Source organism: Pelodiscus sinensis, chromosome 12 (genome assembly GCF_049634645.1).
Source record: "Pelodiscus sinensis isolate JC-2024 chromosome 12, ASM4963464v1, whole genome shotgun sequence".
NCBI classification, from domain to species: domain Eukaryota; kingdom Metazoa; phylum Chordata; order Testudines; family Trionychidae; genus Pelodiscus; species Pelodiscus sinensis.
The window spans coordinates 32,464,622-32,471,336 of NC_134722.1; the positions used below are offsets into that span (position 1 = coordinate 32,464,622).

At 35.1% G+C, this 6,715-nt stretch overlaps 1 long non-coding RNA gene across 1 annotated transcript; it reads right to left on the reverse strand.

Annotated features, from left to right (window-relative positions):
- Positions 1-593: 593 nt before the first annotated feature.
- LOC142831160 (uncharacterized) lies at positions 594-2,011 on the reverse strand. The gene is made up of 3 exons (XR_012906832.1): positions 1,940-2,011; positions 1,651-1,714; positions 594-777 (listed from the first exon to the last, which is right to left on the reverse strand). It is a non-coding gene; the product is annotated as an uncharacterized LOC142831160 (long non-coding RNA).
- Between the last annotated feature and the right edge of the window lie 4,704 nt (positions 2,012-6,715).

Sequence of the window (6,715 nt, forward strand, 5' to 3'; positions counted from 1 at the left end):
CCTTTTGAATTTAGTTGTATGCGACCCTGCAAGTAATTTGAAATTAGAGTTAAAATATGGCACCATAAAATGTTCAATAAATACTTTACCACATATGTGCTAATGAGTTTGGTTAGAATGTAGTTAATAATTTGTAATACCCTCTGGCCCTGATTTTATTTTCCCTCATGGCCCTTGTTTATCTCATCTGTAGGAGAAAGCCTGTAACCTTCTTCAGCCTCCTTAGCTCACTGCCTCAAAGGTACTGTTTACATGAGTAAGGATACCCCATATAAGAAGAAGTTTCAAATATAATGTACAGTATTTTCAGTCATGATGAAGCCTGATCCTCCACCATGGTGGTCAATGGCATAGTTACAATGGGCTTAAAAGGATGACTAATCAAGGCCTATCTGAAATAAAAAATGAGACCTAGCAGAAGATCCTATGAAAATCATGGGCAATATTTACTATCTATAAAAACAAAAATTGAAAGATTTTAAAGTTAAATATTGTGGAGGCAATTAATGTTTCCTTGCAAAACATATACATCATTGCTTAACTTCGGAAACATTTTTCTTTACATTAGTTTTATTTGACTCAATTCAAATATTGGCATTTTATATTCTTTCGGTATCACAATTACTACAGCTCAATTATGCTCTTGCATATGTCAGGTACACTACAGTCTAATTTAATCTTCATTACACATTGCCATATTGCAATTATACATGCTATCGAAGTGTTAACACATATTTAAACCTGTTATTCCTTTGTCACTGATTTACAAAGAGGTACCTGAAAAGAAGCAGATGTCATAATTACATGCTTATTCAGCTCATTTTATACTAAATCTCAAAGCAAATTGCAAATGAGCTAGGCATGTCCTGAAATTAATGTAGTGATAGTACACTAATGCTGTGATTCATTATGGTTTGTCAATGTGCTGCACTTCTGGAATGTGTGATAAAACTATATTAATACTGCACAGTAATGAGATTAATGAATTTGTACATGGAGAAGAATAATGGTTCTCTTTGTTAGACTATTGAAAAAATAACAAAGGTAATTAAAAAGAATTACTCAATCCCCTTACAACCTCATTTATATTAAATTAATTTGTCTGGTTTCATTTCTAATAATTGATCACTCTTTGCAAATTATAAAGCACTTCCAGGCCATATGAACTACTACTGTAGGAGTAGCAATACGGAGTATTATGAACTATCAAGGTGGTCCCTGTGGGTTCATATTAATTAAGGCTTAACAGTTTGGAAAATTGTAGCAATATTTTATGATTCATGTAATTAAACTCTAACAAAATGTCACAACTGCTCGTTATTTCTGTGCCTGTGATTAATATCTTACCCTTATTTCAAAGGAAGCAGAAGTAATGAAATATTCTTAAAACACACAGACAATCAAAGAGAAAATGTACTGGTTGTTTTTAGAATTCATAACTAATCACATTAGCATTTCACTGCCTCTACTTCAGTCACTAATAGTCAGCATCAGCTGATGCAAATCAGATTAATATCTGACACCATATGGTTTTCAACTTGGGGTTTTTGCACCTGTGTAACTCCACTTATATCAGTTACATTCTTCCCAATTTGGACAATTAAATCAGAATCAGGCCCATATCTTCAAGCAGTAATGAAATGTACTTACCGTTAAAGGCAGTGCAGAGGCTAATACTGTGTGTAAAGCCATGTTGCTCCTAAACAAAGGAATCCTGAAACCCAAAATGATGAATGTTGAATTTCAACATCTTTCTCTGTCAGAAGAAAACTTTTGGAAATGGTTTCTCTTGAGGAGGAGGAATCTGGAAGTGTCTTTGGACACCATATATTATATAATAGATTAAGGTGTTTTTTTCCCCCTTTACTAGGAATATTGAAGGATTACTGTTTACTAGTTATTAGAACTATTTGGATTTTTTTTTTGGACAAAAACTTACTGGAAAAAGTCAAATCATCAGATCCTGAACAATTCATGGGAATGGCGTGCTTTCAACAAACTTCTTGTTTCTAAAAAAGATTAATAAAAAGATTTGAAATAATTAAAAACATCCCATTTTGACATTTTCCAAATAAAAAATACAGTTTTTGGATCTGACAATAAATGTCACTCAACATTTAAATTAATTTACAATAAAGGTTGGAATCAAAATGAGATATCAAAATATTTTGATGTATTTAATCCAATTTCTATTCCTTTCTCCCAGACTTTTGGTTTGAAAAAAAAATTCTAACAAAATGGAAAAATGGTTTCCATCTCAGGTTTATTAGTCATTATTCATATACACTCAGGGTTCTGTAATCAGAGTATATTTGAGTATACATATTAATGGATAGTTATCAACCACTAAGTTTTGCTGCATGCTTTTTTCATTTGCTAATTATATTTAATAATATTTAGCAAGTATTATTAGTTTTCTGAAGCTGAGGTCCTTTAGTATTTGGGGAAGCTTGCTGTGCTCTGTGATGTGTACAACTGACATTAAGGCTTGCAAAGTGTATAAAAAATGTAGGGATCAGATTGCAGAGTCAAATGAAAGCTGCCATTGCCAATCAGGCAGTTAAGCACCTACATTCTATATTTTGCATCCACAGTTTATCACATCTGAAAATGTAGGTGCTAGTATTCAGACTAAGGTCAAAGTGGCAACTACAGAGATAATCCTTGATTTTCTGTTCCATATACAAAAGTCATACAAAACTTGATTTTATGTAACTCCAGTTTTACAGAACTTTTAAGGAAAAGGACAACAATTGTGCTTCAGACATTCTATATTTACTCTTTTTTCAGTGAAATTTGTTGCCATTTTCTGCTGTAGTTTCTCTGTATACAGAATCATATGGGTTGCTTTTGCCCATTACATTTTTATATGTGTTGGAGATGTGTTTCCTGTGCTCCTAGAACAATACACCACCTCTTTCTCTGGGGGAAAAGGGTGCTCCTAGTCAATATCCCCTGTTCTCATGCCGTGTTGGGCACCACAAAGATACATTGAATTTATCAAATAAGCGCCAAATGCAATAAGTCCACTGAAGTTAATTTTAATTGGTTTCAATAAATTTTGAATCAGGCTCTGACTGTAAAGAATGATGTGGCACAAACCAATCATTGCTAGCAAAGATAAACAGCTTTCTAGAAAAAAGATGACAAGCTACCTTCATGTGGCATTCAGCCCAAGCAAAAGTAACACTGCTACCCCAATGTCTGTAGATAAACTACTGATGGAGAAGATGGACATTATTGTGCCAGCCCAGATATGCACAGAGATTTGCCAAGAGCAAGACTGTCAACTCATGAAATCAAATGGTTTTCTTGGACTTGCATGTACTGATGTGTAGAGGGATAAGGCCATTCTTTTTCTAGCCACATGCAGTAATACTATAAAGCCGAGTCAGCATTGATATTCCCACCAGAGAAAATTGAGGTTAGTGTACAAACTATGTGATGTTCCACTCCTGTCTTCTTCTCTGTCTACACAGACTATTCTGAGTTCTTAAGTAGCTGAACACCAACATGTTGTTTATTTACACTGGGTCTGTAAAGGTGATGGAAAGAGAATATGTCATAACATTTACAATATCAGTATCTCCTCAGCCCTCTGATGAAGAGATGGAAGAGATTACTCCACTGCAAAATCCTTCTTGTTTTTGGCTTATAGCCTGCCTCTGATTCCAGCCCTTCTTTCCTGGGCTTTGTCTATTCCCCATGATAAAGAATTAAATAGTTCCTCAGTCCTCTTCAGACCATTCTAATCTGCTCATTAGTCACAGTTATGTCTACTCCAAGGGGAATTAATTGGCGTTCAAGTGATCAGAGTGCTGGCTCAGCAGTTGGTTTCCAGCACTCTGTCACAGGCCCTGATACACAAAAACATCCAAGCACGTATTTATGTCCATTTATATTCAAGGAAGCACATAAGCACTTGCTTTGTTGTATTGTAGCCACATGTTATATTTGCTAGTGTGGTTTCCCCATTGTGCTATGCTGTTATTCTTGATAGTGAAATGTAGCCTAGGCTCATAGGTATAGTAGATAACCATTCTAACCTAATCTCGTTATGACAGATTTAATATTCATGGGACTATGAAGAAAATCAGATTCCTGACAAACGATGATAAAGTGAAATCTTTAAGCAGTAATCAAAATCAACAAGCCATATCTCACCAGTCATTTGAAAATGACAAGCAGAAAGATCCTGCTGAGGCAACATTCAACCACAAACACAATAACATTTATCATTTAATTTGCATTTTAGCAACAAAGCAAATTAATAACTGCAATAAAAGAAAATGAAATCCTAAGTGTATTTTATCTTTCAAGTTTTATGATCTGAGAGGAAAATCCCAATTAAATGCTAAACCAGCTATATGTTTTGGACACCTGTAGCTTGCACAGTATTTTGAATTGGTTCCATGAGGATTTTCATCATAAAAGATGATTGACAAGACTTTGGGGCAGCTGCAGTGAGCTTGATTAACATAGATCTTTCCCTTCCTGCAAAAATAATGATGATTTTCCATTACATTTGCAACTGTACAGCCATTTTGTCTTAGTAAAACATCATGCTGTGCCAATTAGCAATCAGAGTGCCACCCCCAGATAAAGCTTCAGGCCAGTGTTTTTCTTGCTCCCAACACCACTACTATGTTTGCTCCCTCCTGCAGCCCTGAAAATGTTTGCAGTTTGTACCTTCCTTTCTCAGCCCAATTTACCTGTTTAAACAGTTGAGGCATTGCTTAATTATTCTGCTTCAGCAGTGATTAATTTGTGTTGAAAGAGATGCCGGGGCTTAAGCAAATAGATGCAAGGGATCAAGCAATTTTATTTTATGTTTTTCATAACTGATTCAGCAAGCCAGAGGTTCCATGAACATAAACTACCAAGCCTAGAGGTGCCAGGCTCAGTCCTTGCACAAATTAAGCACTGTGTTTAAGGGATTTAGAAGAATCACTTTGGAACAAATTTCTTGTTCTCAATGCCAATGTCTAGAGTATTTGAAGCAAAGAAATTTCAGCAAAGTCATCTTTTGCTACTCCGTAATACACTTCACGAAAGTAATCCTTAATGTGAATATATTACAACTGAAACTGACAATGATTGGGAAAGTTAATTAAAAGAAGGTTGAGTAATATGATTGTTTTAACTCCCCTCCCCCTCTATTTTTCCTATGACTGGTTTGATCTTTTATTCCAGGCCTGTGTTACTTTTGAGCAGTCTCATTTTAAACAGTATTCCATCATGTAACGTATTTGCAATGCCAGATTAAGGACAACTTCTCCTCTGTCTGCTTAATGTCTTAAATAAGTGGCTGTTTTTCCTATTTAAATAAGATTAAAATGTTAATTGTCTGCCTGTTTGGATTACTTACTATATTCTCCATCCAGTTCAGCTGGTTGGCAACAAGATTGGGAAAGCATTGGCAGTGGACCAGTTAAATACATTTTGTTAACACATGGGTTTCTGTATTCCTGTTACAAAGTTCAACAAAGGAATACAGTTAAATCAAAATCTATGATCTTTTGACAAGTTAAAAGTCACTCACAATAAGCTACCATAATATGTGATTTCATCCCCAAAACTCCTCTTTATATATCTGTCCCACTGATGACATTAAATTACTCTCTGCTTCTTTAATCTTAACATGTTTTAGAATCTTATAACATGCAAGTCTGTTATTAAAGATTCTGCTGAATTATTCAGGGCTAAATCAAGATGTGAAGACACCTTTCTTGAGACAGAAAATTGGCAAAAACACTCTAAGATGCCTTACAGCAATAGAAAAGAGTCTTGCTGCAGCTGTTGAATTTACCATGAAATTGAGGCTATAAAAATTGTTACCTCACATGGTCACATCAGGTCCATGGCCTACTGTGGATATACTATATTTCCTGGTATCATGAAGTTAATTTAACAGAATTATAGAAATGTGGGACTGGAAGGGACCTTGGTAAGTTATAAAGTCTAGTCCTTTGAGATGTGATGGGACCGGGTAAACTTGGACCACCCTGGTAGGTGTTTGTCTAACCTGTTTTTAAAAGTTCTAGTGATAGGGATTCCATAACCTCCTTTGGAAGCCTATTGTAGAGCTTAGCTACTCTTATGGTTAGAAGTTTTTCCTGATGTCTAACTTACATTTCCTTTTGCTGCAGATTAAGCCCATTACTTCTTGTGGTGAATAATTGAACCTCTTTATAGCAGTCCTTATCAGTTCTGTTTTCTCAGGACATATCCAATTAAAAAAAACTTTCCTCATAGGCGAGGCTTTTTTGAAACATAATTTTTGTTGCTTTCCTCTGGACTTGTTCCAGTTTGGGCATTTTTCTCCTAAAGTAAGGAGTCCAGAATTGGTAACAGTACTGCCTCTGAGGCCGTACCAGTGTCAACTACAGTGTGATAATTCCTCCCATGTCATACACAGGACATACCAGTTAAAGCTTTGAAAAACATTAATATCAATCTGGGTGTATTATCACATTGTTAATTCATTCAATTTGTGATCCACTCTAACTACCATATTCTTTTCAGTGGTATTACTGCATAGTCAGTTATTCCCCATTTTGTTGTTCATTTGACTTTTTCCTTCTTAAATGAAATACTTTTCACTTGTTTTTATTGACTTAATTTTGTAGAATTCAGACCAATTTGTCAAGGTTGTTATGAATTCTCATCCTCTTCAAAGTGTTTGTAACTCCTCCCAGCATGGTGTTATCTACAT